A 17,496-nucleotide genomic window follows, 5' to 3' on the forward strand; every position below is an offset into this window, starting at 1 on the left:
TGGCTTGATCATAGGTATTGTTAGTGCATTATTTTTATAATATTGTACGTAAAATTAAAAAAAAAAGCGGGTAAGTCGTGGATGTCGCTCTGTTGAACAGTAGGTTACAAGTGGGTTACTGTAATGGATAGAATTAAATGTTAATCCAATTCTTATCGGTATAGTTTTTTATCATTAAACATTTATATTGGATATAGTAAACAAATTTAAATATATATTTAACATATTATGGCTTCTTCTGATGTATTTCTCGTCGATATTTTGAATATCAGCGTTTTATAGAATACTCCTGAAAACAATGGTTTTCTAGTGGGGTAATACTTTTTATTATTTGATCAACAATATCGATAAAAAAAAAATAACTTTTTTAAAGTGTTAACTTAAAGCAGCTGAATAAATTGTACTTAATACATGATAAAATAAATTTGCTCAAATCAATGGATCTTTAAAGGATCCATCATTTATCAACTGGGAATTATTAAGTGTTAGAAGTAAATGTCTTATTTATTAACAATATTATATTTATATTGATATTGTTATATTTTGAGTATTTATTTATTATTAGTTTGTCGTATACAATTTTTAAGATAATAATATACAATAAATACACAATTGGCATAATAGCTCTATTGTTGTTTTAGTCCGAACTGATGAAAACATATCCACAATATTAATATAATAATAAAAACAAATAATAACATAATAATATACCTACGTTGCAAGTATGAATATCCATGAATATTGTCGAATTCAAAATTACGTGAACATAATATAGAATTTACATTACTTGCTGAATTTAAATTAGTTGATTCCTATATTGTAGATGACTATACATAATAATATGTTATGTACCTATATATACGACGTAGGTACTGCACAAGCAACTCTTGTGTTCAAATTTAACATCTATAGTCATACCGTATAATAGGATATTGTATAACTAATTATTAAGATTATGATAAATAATGTTAAATTATTATTCAAATAAAGGCCAGAACATTGCTGACTATATTTATTATTTTTTCGGTCGGAAATTGCTTTCTCCATATTCCGAGTTAGAAACACCATGAATGATGAGTTGTCCTGTTTAATATATATACTTTTATTGTGTCGACGAAATATATTCTGCAGACCAAAATATATTATAATATTATGTATAGGTTTTAAATTCAACTTTTTTTTCACCAAGACAAACTGGATTCGACGAGACGTGATGAGAAATTGATAGACGAGAATACGTTTTAGACTTCAGTACGCACGTTACGGGACTTGCGAAGAGTTTGAAACTTATGCTTACTTAACTTACAAGAACATTGTGCTTTAATTTGATTGCCGAATGTCGGTTGTTCGAAAATTACTGAAACTTTTTGATAGACTGGATGACGAACTTATATATGTTTTATGCACGAAGTAATGGTATATTAAAGAATAAAGCACGTCATAGCGTTATAGTACCTATACCACTGGTAATACTCGGGTAAACATGTATGCATTATCATTAATCAGTCTTCCATACTTCCATAGTTATTGTAAATTGTAATAATTATTTATTATTATTAACCTTCGGCAGCATAGGATTTACAAAATTCATATTATTCAAAATGCATATAAGCTTATAAAATACGATGAGACTCTTAATATTATGCATTTGATAAACTAATTATATAATTTAATTATTAATTTTGACTTTTGAGGAGGACGATACATTGAATTCGACTGTTAATTTTTTTAATTTTGAGAGTTGCTAAGTGATGAGGAGATATTTATGTTCTGAGAATAGTTATTAATTTGCATAATATTTGAACACAAATCAAGCTAAATACTTTGATATTATTATAATATTGGATTCGTAATTTATTATTTGACACTAATTCATAGGCGCCCGCAGAGGGGTGCAAGCTGGGGCATTTGCCCCTCCCCTGGCTTTTTCAAAATATTTTTTTTTAATTGAATGTTTTAAGATAAATGACTATATACTATACAACAAATTTAAAGTATAAAATAAGTTGTAATATAATAAAATATAATACATTGTATACGAGTATAATAACAAATGTTATTATTTTAAAACACCTAGTAAAATTATAATATTTATCCTCAAATCCTAACATTTCCACTCCCCCCCCCCCCAGAAAAATTTCTGAGGGCGCCTATGCACAAGTTATACTTGTACAGTTAGTATTACAGCAATTATTCGAAAAAACACAAGAGCGTGTAATCTTCCTGAAAATTTTATATTTTTCTTTTAGAAACAGCCTATTATTTATTATTATTATTTTTTTTATTATTATGGTGACTATTGCGATTATATTTATAGCATGTAGGTACTCGTATAAACTCATCTCCCAAGCACGTGCTCGGTTAATGGGGTGTGAAAATCATAATTTATCTGTTATTACTTTTGTATCACCCGCGACTCCAACGCGTGCCCCTCGAGTTTAACTACGAAAAAACATATAACACTGCTTATTGAAACAGTACAGACTATTAAAATATTTTAAAACGTATACGCCGTGTACGTGTAGTATACCTTTATTATGTTTATTTACGACAATATTACTTTTGAATTGATTCAAATTTTTTATGCGTTCAACCGTAAAATTAAAACATAATATAGTATACGTAATAGAGCTTAGTCGTCGCCGTCGTGTTCACTGGAGTTAGGTTGTGAGTTAAAATTATCTTCGTAACTGCAAGTAATAATAATCATTTTTAATCTAAGTCCGTTTAAACATTGTTCACTAACTATTTGAAGCGTGATATATGACTAATCTATGTATTACTTAACAATTTTAGATGTGTCGTTTACTCGCGAATGTTTTACGACGTGTGGTTACGACAAACCTGCTGAGCCTTAGGATATGTTCATTGTTCAGAAACACAATATACATTTTAGCAGAGGGTTAGTATAGATCCATTTTTACAGATGTAAAGTTTTAAGTAAGTAAATCCTTTTCAATTTCAATCGATCAGAAACTGAACGGTGCTTATTGAACATTTGAAACAGCTCTGACTAAACAAATATTTTAAGATTTACCTACCTATAAACCAAAATATTATGTCCGTAGGTATACTATACTCAATACTCATATTATAGTTGTAACATTTTTGAACTGATATTATTTTCTATGTCCGTTCAATCGTAATAATAATACATATAGATTGCTTGATATTCGCTTCCGGGCGTAAAAATGATAATACGTTGAGAATTAAAACAATATGTAATATTAAAGTTACATGTATTAATATTCATAATTTTTATCCTAAATTCGTTGTACATGATTAAGTAGGTATTGTTTACAAATAATTTGAAGCTAAATAAAACGGAAGGGTAATATAGATGCATCATGAACTTGCGAATGTTATTATGTGTGGTTACAACAAATCTGATGAAGTGTAGCATATGTTCAAAATATTATTTATTACTTTTTTTTTTTTTTTTTTTTTTGATAGGAGGGATGGAGAAGTGAGTAAAATTGTTTAGTTGTAAGAGTTTCTAGTACGTTCAACCTTATTAAATATCTATCGATCGGAAACTGACAGTTAGTAGGTACTTTTACCACGGATTACAAAAATGCGTTTGAAAAACTTTAAAAAAAAACCCTAGAAACTTACAACGTTTCACACACATTGTTAACAAAGTATCAACCCGATTTAAAGCGAATACGCAAGTCTTCACATTGAAATAATTTTTATAATGCAATTTTAATTTCAAACTTAAAATAATAGCACGTAATATATTATACAGGTGATGGAATATAAAACCAGGTGAATGTCCAACAACGTCTTACGCAATTACCTCTGAATTCTTATCTAAAATAAAAAATGTGTATAGTGATTATATAATTTCGTCTGTTAACACTAATTAGTTTATAAATGTGAAATAAAAGATTCGTTAAAAAATTCGTTATACAATTTAACCAAAACATTTTCATGCAATCATGCTTATGATATTATTATATTCTCAAGTATTAATATATAATAATATCAGAAGTCTGATAAACCTTATTTCAGAAATTTGTTAGTTTGATAAAAAAAAAATAAAAAAATATTTCATATTAATATATACAGGCAGGCAATACTTTGGACAGAAACCATTTTTAAAATACACATTTGAATTCAAATTTTAAACAATAACACATAATATTATATCAAAGGTGCATAAAACTGTTAAAACTGATGAGTGAGTGCTGTCCAATGTATAACGTAGTTATTACAGTTGAATTCTTATCGAAAATGAAAACGCAGGTAATGGTTATATAATGTAATCTGGTTTTTTTTCGGTTAACGCTTTTAATGGCGAAAGATAAGTATCGTTATATAATTTCATCGAAATATGTTCATAGATACCTATTATGTTGTTATCTACAATTATATTATAGTATATAATAATATCTAGGGCTCGGAAGTTGATGACCTTAAAAACAATAAAAAATTCCCTAAAAAAATATGTTAAAATGACATAAAAATGGCAAAAAATGTTCTAAAACATGACCCAAAAATTAAAAATATTAATATTATACATTTTTTAAAATATTTTACTCTACTTTACTATAAAATTCAAAATATGACATAAAAATGACAAAAATGTCCTTAAAATAGGAAGATAAAAAAATAAAAAATATTTGTTTTATAAATTTATCAAAGCTTACAAATTATTTAAAAATTTAAATCATTGCATTCCACAATTAGAGCGTATTTTAAGTTATCGAAAGTAATTGAACGACGATTATCTGTTAATAAATATTTATAATTGGAAAAAAATTTCTCTCTACGTCTACTGAAGTGATAGGGACAAATCTGAAATGTACCAAATCTCATCAGTTAAAATGACTAAAAATTTGAGAAAATGACTTAAAAATTTCAAAAAAATGACTTAAAAAGTAATAAACACCAAAAAATGCAAAAAAATGCAAAATAAAAATTATTTATTCAGATTCACATGCTTATGAAACAGATTTGTAGCCAGGAGAGTATCGTCTAAAAAGTTCCAAAAAACAATGCAAAATGCATCAACTTCCGAGCCCTAAATTAATATCATAAAGTCAATGTACCTTCCAATCTTATTTAAAAATGTTTTTCGTTCATTAAAAAAAAAATCATCTCATCATACCACAAATACAAAACTTTGTTTCAAAGATTTTTTTTTTAAAAACGTTCGATCAGTTGAAAGCTATTCGTTATCTGAAATTATCATATGTTATCATTATATACCTAATTTTATTTTGAACAAACAGTTATTATATTGGGACTTAATGAAATTTGAGGCGAATAAAAAAAAATAAATATTTTAGTTATTATTAATATTAACTAGCACATTCAGATACGATACATAAGTTATTAGATTTTTCATAATAAAATAGAATCAAGTGAAAAGTACTTAACGATAAAATAGTTTAACAAATAATTGACAGTTATAATAATAATCAAAATGCTTTAAATTTGTTTTAAAGATTTAACTTAAATTATTAAAAAATATAACCACTAATATTAATTATATTTATATATTTATATAAATTAACTAATTTTAGTATTTTACTAATTTATTATACAATATGACGTGTTTGTAAAACTATAAATAAGAGAAATTTAAAAATAAAAATAAAAATCTCTACCAAATGACAAGAAATTTATGCAACATTCAAATATTCAATGAATAATTATTATAATTTAGTTATAATGAACTTAAATATTTGTTTTAAATTTCATAATAAAAAATAAATATATGTGTAATTTTTGTTTCTTGTTAAGTTAGTACTGTATCACAGTGAGTAGTGATATTGTAATAAGATATTTAAGTTGATTTAAATACTTAATGTAAGTTGGACGATAATTAAAAATACTTTTTTCTGTTAATTTTCAATGGGTTTTTCTTTAGAACTACTGCTTTATTTTGTATTTTACAAATAAACTATATTGCAAGTAATTACTTGTTCGACTGATAGTGAATTATGTCGTGGTCTTAAATTTGGTTCACTGGTTGCAACTTCTAATATTGGAAGAGGTTATTATTTTTATACTCAACACTAGGAGCAAAAATAACAAGAAATTAAAATGCAATTATTAAATAATAAAGTTCATTGTTATAAACAGTTTTGAAAAGCTTCAAGTACTTTTTAAATTACAATAGAATATCTAAAATAATTATTTTTAATTTAAATATTCCAATCTCGTAACATCTTAACTTTGAGAAAAATAAACATTGTATTAATTAATGTTCAAGCTTTTTACTTAAAACGAAAATTGTACAATAAATTCATCAAAAACATTCTATATTTATAAATAAAAAAAGTGCTTATAAAAATAATAAAAATAATTTTATAATATCACAGAATAAGACAATCAGAATGGACACTGATTATAAAATATACAGCAAACATAGGATAATAACTAAATCAATGACGCCATGTTTTTGGAGGACAAAACAGTGTGACCTTTAATGAGAAAAAAAACTATGTTGCATCATTATATAGTAATTTTATTTGAAAATTCAAATTTTGTCATTAAATAGTAAATTTTCTTACAAAATAAAAATAGTAAGTATAAAACAAATTACAGAAACCCAATATTATCTGTAAATAGTATATTTTACAGTTTTGTACATAAAAAAAAAAAAAATTAAAAATAGTTATAACAAATTATTAAAACTCAATATTGTCATTAAGCAGTAAATCTAAAACGTCATATTAATAAAAATAGGGTTTAAAACAAATTATTGAAACTTAATATTATCAGTAAATAGTATATTTTGCAGTTCTGTACAAAAAAAAAAATAAATAAATAAAAATAGATTTAAAAAGTTAATACATTTCAATATTGTCATTAAGCAGTAGGTATATCACATCATCCAAATAAAAATGCTTGGTTGTAAGATAAATTATTGAGTCTAGATAAAAAAATTATAAGTGAGAAAGAATATCTAGTTTCCTGTGCTTTCTAGGAGCAGAGAGTAAATCTCTATTAATTTTTTTGATAGCATGAAAAATCCTTAAACGTAAGTAAAGGTTTTTAAGAAAATCAACTTTAAAATTTGAACAAGGATGATTAAATGGTACATTATCTATTAAATTTTTCAATTTCATTCCTACATTGTTTTCTATGGCCAGTGTTGGAAAATTTGTTATAAATAAATTATCAAGTTCATTAATATAATTAAAAAACACATCTGATGGTACATTTAAGTTACCGAAGTTTGTAGGTTGATCATTTTGGTACGCTTTCAAATGGGTGAATAGAAATGATTCATCTAAGTAGTCTTGGCTTTTGGAAAAAGTTAAACAAGTTTCACAGGTATGCTTGTCAAGACATTTTTTTAGTAAATATCCACAAACATAAGTAAGAGCATTTCTTGGTGTTAAATCTAATTCCCTATAGTCTGTAGTTCCAATTTTTAAAAAATTGTAGTTGATTGGTGACTTTTCAGGAAACAGTACTGACGAATTAATTAATGGAGAAGTAGTTTCTCCGATGTTAGTAAGAATTTCATCTAAATCTTCTAAACAGTTGGACCCTTCAGAATGCTTGAAGTAGTTAAGAAAAAATATCTTTTTGAATGCCCAAAGAAATTGAATTGGCGTTGGATTAATATTATTCCCATTTTGATTTCTGAAATTACCAAAAAGGTTCTCAAGACAATCTTGACAGAGTCTGTATGTACATAATGCATACTGCGGTGTTTGAACATCTTCCCAAAGTTGTAAAAGTGAATTAATTGTGATTTGCCACCCATTTAAGAATTTCATGCGTTGAGTAACATCTATTTGTATAGTTTCTCCATCTATGATCTTTGTCTCAATAACTTGCATATTTTCAAAAATATTCAACATCTTCAATAAATGTTCTCTTTGTTTGGGAGTGTTCTTAAATGGACGGTTAAAATCTTTACTACCGGCTTTTGGCTTAGAATTCAATAAATCAAATAGTTTATCCATGTCATCTATGAAGTTGACAGTAGTATTTGCATTAGAAGGCAAGGTACCATTTATAATGCAATTACGCATACTTGCGGCCACTGTTGCACTGAAAACATGAGCAGCATAACAGACTTTCATTTTTTGAAAAGGCCCAGGATAAATATGAGCAACAGTTAACTTGGGTGCACAGCGGTTTAGACCTTGGTCAGCCTTAAAAAAATCGTTGAGGTATTTTTTGTCCGTTAGATCATTTAGGTCATTAGACAATTGTAGTTTATACTTGTAAAAATTGTTTCTTGTTGATTTTAACAAGTGTGGAGGGTCAAATACATAGTATATTTTTTTCCCATTCACAAAGAAAAAAGGACGCTCCTTTGTGACATGCATTTTACTAGCAAAACTATAAAAATTTGGTCCTTGATCGGTAGTGAAAACTCTAATATTAACACAAATACTCTGGAGTTTAGAGATAACAGCAACAATTGTGTTCTGTAATGTAATTCCAGTACAACTATTATTTATGAAATAGTATGCAACCGGTTGCTTCCATTTATAATTAAGACTTCTAATCATAAAACATAACACATGTTTTGCGGGTTCATATGTTTTTTGATCATATGTATTATTAAATCCAATTATACAATCTTTTGATAAATTATAAAAAAGATTAGTTTTTATGGACATTTCATCAACACAAAGAATGCAGTCCTTTGCATCATCTTTAAGATTTTTTATCTTTAGTTCTATAGAATTGAATATAATGTCGTTTAACCCGGGCATAATATCTACTTTTTCTGTGACTCTTCGTAGAGTTCTTGGACTAGGCAATTGCAAAATATTTTTTAAGAACCTATATGCCATGGGCCCAAAGAAATAAATAGTAAGGGCTAATTGTTTTAATTGGTTAGTGTAACGAAAGCCTTGAGGCTGTCTAGAAGCCATTCTACAATAACTTTTAACAATCATTGAAAGATTAGATGGTAAATGTATATCACATACTTCATAAAAATGTTCTTTGGATGTCATTACTTGTGAAAATTTGTTGGACATAAGGTTGAAATTTTCCTCCAATATTCTATACTTTTTCTCAAGTTCATTCACCTTAGTTTTCAACAGACGTTTTCTAGGTGTGTTTACAGAGAGCAGCTGGGTGGTTTGAGTAGTAGATGTTGACATAGAAATTGTAGAACATACAGAAGTTGAACTAATGATTGATGATTCTATACCTAAAAATAAATCGAATTACTAAATATATAAAAGATAATGGTAACATTATTTAAAGTAAAAAGTGAAAATATGTATTATCAATTATCATTAAAAACCCCTAAATAAAATAAAAATCGAACATTAAAAATTAACCTTGCCATAAAGTATACTTACTATCTAGTTGATTTTCTGAAACATTTAATTTAGAAGGTGTGCTGCTCGAGTATCTTGGTTCTGAAATAGAAATATCATCTTCAAAGGACACTTCGACTTTATTATCTAAGGGCAGCTCAAATCCAGCTTCAGTATTATCTAAAGATAAAGTACAATTTAATAAGTTGATGAAATATGATAAATAACAATCAAACATTTTAAATTAACTGACCAAACTCTGTAGGTATTGCAGTTGGTAATAACCTTGTCTTTTCAGGATTACTGAATGAACTAGCAGCAAAATGTTTGTTACATATTCGATAATTTTTATAAATATAATCTTCAGAATGGCCATGAAGATTAAATAATTTACAATTTGTTAACCACTGATTACAACTGAAATTGTAAAATATTTAATAATAATAAAATAAAAATTAACTTTGACTTGACATCTCAATTCCAAAAAAATTTTGGGTACACTTACCGCGATATATCATTTGGAAACCTATGCAATTTACAGTCCTTTTGTTTAGTCTTCCTTTTGGAGTTAACACAATTTTTAACAATACACACAAGCACCATTGTTTAAAGTGATTTAATACTATAGAAAATCAAATAAGGTACTTTGTAGTTTTGTACTAGGAATTAAATGATCACAAATTCACAATAATCAAAATTTTCAAAAACTGAAAACACGTTGTTATCACATAACAAAACAATGATAGTATCTTGAACTCTTGATTACAGCAGTGATAACAATTTGTCCTCCAAAAAAATGGCGACCGAGTGTCCAGGGGCTGATAATATTTTCGAGTTTTATGAACTAAAAATAAAACTCAACGCATCATAATTTGTTGTGTTATCACTATAAAAAACTATATAACGCTATTCTATATTTACTTTTAAATTGAGTATTTTAATGTAATAATTACTTTTAGGAATGGAAATACAATTCAGTAAAAATAAAAATTTTTGGATATTATAAAAATGTTTGTTACTGAAACAAAATCGGTTGGAATATAATAAAGCATGTTAATAAATAGTAACAATAATAATATATTAATATAAATGAATAGCATTGAAATAATATGTTATTATTAGAATCAGATATATTTTGTTTCATTGATATATTTCGTTTTATTATTCAATTTTTTTTTTTACTTTATTGTATTTTGATCAACTATTCAAAAACGATTTTTCACATTAAATACTCAATTCAAAATTAAATATAGAACTCTGAATAGCATTATATTATAGTGATCACATGAAAAATTATTATGTGTTGAGATTTTTTTTAGTTCATAAATTTCGACAACTGACAAACGATGTAAAGAAGTATAAATTATAAACATCAAAATGGGTCACGAGTCAGAAAATGTTGAAGACCACTGTGATAAACAATAAATGTAAGTTGTTGACTTAAAAAAAAACTGTTTCCAAGCTCGGATTAACATTTTTTTTTTTTTAAAACACAATTTTTGTTTTTGGCAATTATGAAATACTAAAGCTTATATATTATTCAAATATTATTTTGAAATGGAAACAATGAAACAATGCAAAAACGTGTTATAGGTAGGTACTGTTATAAAATTAACTAATCAAACAATAACTGATAAGTTAGTCATTTTGATAATAATATAATATCTATTTCAATTTATCGTAATTCAGTTATTATAATATATACCTACACCAAAAATAATTTGGCAACTGCATAACATTGCTCAAAATCAAAACATATAACTGAAATTATAAATAATTGTTGGTATTTAATTGAAAAATATAGTATTTTTATAGTTAACAGTGCTGGGTAAATTACTTTTAAAAGTAATAAAATTACGTAACTATTACATCAATTTTTTTTATTTTAATTGCATTTCTCAGCATTATTTTAATCACGTTACTTTACTTTTTCATTCAAAAAATAGGGCGTTTACAAACATCATTACTTTTTTTTTTTAAGAATTACAAGACCAATCCGTAACGACTAAAATGTAAAGGTATTTTATTAATAATATAATATTACACACGAACAAAAGTATAAGTTCTTGGGATCTTAAATAACGTTGTTGATTATTATTTAAAATAATATATTGATTTTTAATTATTCTCGAATATCCTAGAGCCTAGTTTTTGTCATACGCTTTCTACATTCATAACTTGTTTTTATAACGTAGAAATATCATGTTACACATGTAAACACATGAAACTGTCTGCAGTTAAAGCACGGCGATAAGTACAAAATATTACAATTAGTGAGAATAAATTTGAAGTTATGAGAGTTAAGTATTTTGTATCTTGGTTCTGCAATCAATAATAGTGATAACATGTTCAAAGAAATAAACAGAAGAATTATGACAAGCAATCACGCATACTTTGCTAATATCTCACTCTTTAGATCAAAGCTGTTATCAAAATAATCCACAAACATGAAGTTATATAAGACTCATAAAAGGCCTGTATTATGCTAAAGACCCAAAACTTTATCAAATGTGAATTTAAACAAAATAAAAATATTTGAAAGAAAAGTGTTAGGGAAAGTAAATGTTGCTTTGTTTGAAGAATGTATTTAGAAGATAAGAAATAACAACGAAATAGAACAAATCTTAGAAAAACAAAATAAAGTAAGATTCATTAAGGTGGAAAAAATAATATGGTTAGGTTATGTATAAAGAATGGACGAAGAAAGAATGCCTAAGTTAACAATATATACAAGAATAGAAGGAAAAGAAGGGAATGATGATCAAGAAGTAGATAGTAGGATGAAGCAAAGAAGGTGCCGTTCCAGCTGGATATACAGAATTGGAGAAATTCAAATAAAAACTGTGATGGGAGGAGAAGAATTTGTTTTGGAAGCCAAGGATCATCATGACCTATAGACTATAGTGCTCAGGAGTAGTAATAGTAGAATAGTGCGTACATCAGATTCTATATAGATTTTATACCCGTGTTTTAAATATCGAAATATGTGATCATAATATATTTTATATTATTTAAAATATTTAATATTTAATATTGTATTTATATTAAATATATTAATATTTTTATTAAGTTTTGAACATCACTAGCTGCGCCAGGTATCAAACAACGAATTAAACATAAATTTTAAATCATGGTTTTATTTTTAACAGGCAAAGAAGTGCTTGGGTATCAGCTAGTATAATATAATATGAAACAGATCGATACGGCATTCGATGGTGCAGTTTAAAACGGGCTGACCCTATAATATGCTGTTCGGTGACATACATACACGTATTATACATATTAAATAAATTATGAAAATACTTACAGGTATTTTTTTCCCAGAGGGTGTCCCGAACGTTTAATTTTTTAGTAATTTCACCCACATTTACACATAGGTAATTGTAAAACAGACCCAATTACATAAAATTATAATAATATTATACAAACGAATTATTTCCTCTACAGTCGAGGCATAGTCGTGAATAATGAATGGTGAGTAAATAATATCTTTTTATTCTAGTGAATTATTGTTTATGGGTCTTGTAAGCAACTAGCAAGCCATCATCGATACCAATAATTATTAACCACGTGCACACACGACGGAGACAAAAAAAAAAAACAAATGGCAGTTTTCATTGACAACAAGAACAACAATATAGGTTACCAGGGTTGTCAAAAATCCAATAAGCATTTCCAAGATTTGAAAATGGTCTATCTGTAATAGACTAACAGTTCACACGAAAACCTTAATTTTCTACAACAATTATTATGATTTACATAGGCCTTGTGCGTCCTTATTATCATATAATGCATGATGACATGGCGCACCTATACGAAATGTTAACAAAATATTTTATATTGTTTAAACTTATTTATCAAGTTTGTCATTCAAAATACAAAATACAAAAAAATAAAATAAGATAAAATACCTACTGATTGCGTTTAAATTAAAACCTTTAGATAATAATATATTTGATTAAATAAAAATATTAAAACCAATAAGTAAATATAATATATTTTTATAACCTACATTATGGATGAAATAATATTTGCTAGCAGTTTAACATTTTTAAGCAGCATTAAAATAATTGTAAAGTTTGTTGTTCATTTCCAGTGTAATAGTAGTGTTATGATAATTATCTAATAGTTTCCAAATTATTAATGCAATTATTTTTGAAAATCATTATGAACTTTACTGATGATTTTTAGCAAACAATCAATGAGGGCTTTTAAGAAGCTTTTGCTACATTATGGTTTAAAAAATCTGAGTGGGTTGCACTTAGTACAGCAGCCCTAGTTTATTATTGGGCTGAGTATATATGTATCAATATCGATTTAAGTATGTGTTTCACACTCAATTTGCTGAATCTCAATTCACCGACAACTCATCTGATCGCTGACGATTATACCATTTTTAAAAACATTCCTATTTCACCAACTCTCTAATTTGCCGACGTCTCAGTTCATATATACAATTTTACCGGTTTTATAATATAGTTTCGATTCTCCCGAATCGTTGACATGTGATAAAAATTTGATCTAAAACGGATATGACAGCAATGATGTTATAGTATATTGTCGATTATTTCGGCTAAAACTCATTGAACATAAGGGCTACAACTCGTTTGTGCACATTTATCTTTTTTACAACTCGTTTGCGCAAAAATACACAACTCGTTTGCGCACATATATTTTGGCTATCTGTGAAAAAAATCCCTATTGTCAAAACTCGTTTGCCCGCACATTTTCCTTCTCACTTTAACAGGCTTAGGACTGTCTGTTACAAACTTTTAAACAGGCGTAATTAAAAATGTATGCGTGTGTGTGTGTTACCATTGATTATAAATACTAATACCTAGTATTTATAATCAATGGTGTTACATAAATCGTTATAACATCATTACTCAATATAAAAAATAAATAAATAATAATAAATAATATAAAATATAAATACAAAAATATACTACAATTAATATGAAGTATCGTCGTAATTATTATTATTTTAAATGAAATTTGTATGATGGAATTTATTTCCAATATTTTTTATATCAATTATAACTAATAAGATAATATTGCTATAAAATATTTGATAATTTGTGCAGTCTGTAGTGATATATACATGTGTCGTGTGCGTGAATGTGTTGTAGTTGTGCGCAAACGAGTGATCTATTTTCAGGTAAACGACTAATTTCGTCATGCGCAAGCGAGTCGTCGATTTTCAGGTAAAAAATTTTGAATGTGCGCAAACGAGTTTCAGCGATTATTTCAATAATTGAATGTTTTCCCACACATTAAGAATCTATAGGATTAGGGATTTGTGAATTTAGTTCATTTCAGCCATTTTAACTGTGAATTTTATAAATAAAGTTGATGAAAAATGCATGCTAAAAATTAAAATTGATTCAATATAACAATTGAACACTTAGAAGGTTGGCATGCAGCATTAAACCTATGTATAAGTCAACCGAAACCAAAGATATTTTTGTTAATAAACGAGTTAAACGATCAATAACATAATTTTGAAAAATGGTAATCCAAAGTGAGTATCTAAGTAATATTAAATTTTAGAAACTTGAAGAAAGATTTAAAAAAAGCAAAAAATAAGTAAATACTATAAAATGATTAATTTTTACACGTAGAATCGATACTTAATAATTAAATAAGTAATTTTTAATTTCTTTAGATTGAAATCAGGGAAAATGTCATTATTAGAGAATATGAACATTATAAAATATCATATTTATGTATATATATATATATATATATATATATGTTAATATATTTAAAAATACATTTTTTATTTATATATACATGAATAATTTATATTAACTTATATTGTATTATATAATATAATGCATATTTTTATAAATAATTTCTCTTCATAATAATACAATACACTGACAATTATAATACAATATTAAAAATATGTAAAGTAAACCATTAGGGTAATAAACAGAACTATTCGTAAATTAAAACTAAAGAAAAATAAAATGTTCCGATTATATATGGTTCAAGCATATTATCGAACATAGGTTGCTTGTGTCAGCACTTTCAACTTTGTTTAACACATTATTGTTAAAACAATAAACTCGTTAATCACTGTTTAAATAAAGTATATTTTATTAGTAATATGTCTATTTTATCTCGCAGTGCACATGCTTTGCTTTATTTATAATTTTACTAACATAATGTTAAATGTTAAACTGAAACTATTGATTTTAAAAATATTGCTTTAACCCTGTCTTTTCTATACTTTGTATAAGTCAGAACCGGAGAAACGATCCAAGTAGTTATGTGATATGTGAATGAAGCTTAGCTGGCGTTAAAATAAAATAGAAATGTAACTGTTTGTTATTATTTTACAATATATTATCAAAATCGCTAAAAACTGAAGAAAAAACTACTTTAAATACATTTAAAACGACCTAAAACATATTTGTCCGACTTATCACAAAAACGCTGTTTCATGACACAAACTAAATCTTAAGCACAGATTCACAAATTAAAACAATAATAATAGAAACTGTTTTAAAACCCATAGGTACTGCACTACTCGCTATTTTAATGAGTGCCTTTAAACGGCTATCTAAACATCTCAGTAAAACAATTATCTTAATAATGAACTCTATAGTCAATCCCCCACCCCCTCCCACCACAAGAATCACAGGGTTGAAAATAGACTTGTGGTGCGACCTACTCCACGTGCAATCCTTTCTGTATAAAACCCTAAGATTGTCATTATCAGTGTGCGTGAGTTCCCTATGTATTTTTTTCAATTTCAAATCATTTTTTTCTCTTACGTTTACTACACAAAACCGTTAAGTATAGAATGAGTAAATCAAATAAAGGGTGATAATAACAATAAATTGTCGAATTTTATGGCGATTATTACGGGTTTTGTTTTTTTTTTTTTGCAATTTTTTTACGATTATATAGTTGTTTTTTTTACGGCGACCGACGGATATTAACTGCGGTTGTAAATAAATCGTAAGCCAATACTACCATATATTTGTTCGTAATAGCTCCTGTGTGTATTTAAACATATTTTTTTGCATCACGTACATTTTTAAACCAATTTATCATTTGCATAGAAAGAGCGAGCACCACAATGCTCCAAAACCGAAGAATGGAAAATATTCGTGTAAATATTTATGTTTCTGAATATCCTGTATATAGTTTTTGATAACATTCCTGTATAATAGAATTTTATAATTAAAGAATGCATAATGGTTGGAGTCGATCATCAATTTGGAATGAATAATAACATTTATATAATTATATTCTAAAAAAATTAAAAAAATTACCTACTAATGATATTGTGAAATATATGGTTTAGGAATTTGATTTTAATTAACGTAGTTTATAGAAAATAACAATAAATTATTACTATAAAAGCCAATCAAATATCTATTTAATCTAAAATCTAATTTATAATAAATAGTTTAATTTTAATTTTTGTAACCAAATTAACTCGTTGGAATCCCTCAGGTCTATGACGATTGACGACACATAATTTTGCGTATTAGGTATTATTGCTATACACAAAATATACGTATTGAATATCGATCATACCTGTACAGTGTATATATTACATAAGTAGTATAATTTAAGAGACTGAGTCTAAATTGGGTCCTGAATTAAAAATTGCTATACATTTTGGGACAAGATTTTTACAGGTACTATACTAGTTGGATCTTAATTTTTTTTTTTGACTACTATACTGTAATAAAATTTGCCTTCTCATTTTAACAGACTTTTCTTATTGATCTATTCAGACCAAGGTTATTGTTAAAAATTTTTTTTTACAGTTTATTTTTTTAGGTTCTTTGTCATCCAAAATATAAATTATTAGAATTTCATAAATTATTGTATAACAAAAATGTGGGTATCTACTGGCTACTATATAAAAAAAAAAATTCACGAGCAATATGAATGGTTAAGTTATATATATTGAATTATAGCTAATCATACTGTATTGTGCTTTCTTGGATATTAATTTTATTGTGCTCAGATATAATTTATAGAAGATAATACCAAAAAAAAATAAAAAATGAGGGTAGTAGCTAAAATTGCTAATAGTTTGGGAACAATTGCAGTTTAGCTCCCAAGCGATTTTTTCGATTTTTTTTTATTGAAACATATGTATTTCAACGATGGTGCAAAATTAGTTGGTGCAAACCATTATTTTGAAATTTATAGCCTTTCAAAGTATGCGATTTTACGTTGTTTTTTTTATCGCGCGCCGATAACGACGTATTAATTT

The sequence above is a fragment of the Diuraphis noxia genome, unplaced genomic scaffold, assembly GCF_037042655.1.
Source record: "Diuraphis noxia isolate RWA-SAM2 unplaced genomic scaffold, SU_Dnox_SAM2 contig0013, whole genome shotgun sequence".
Classification (NCBI taxonomy): domain Eukaryota; kingdom Metazoa; phylum Arthropoda; class Insecta; order Hemiptera; family Aphididae; genus Diuraphis; species Diuraphis noxia.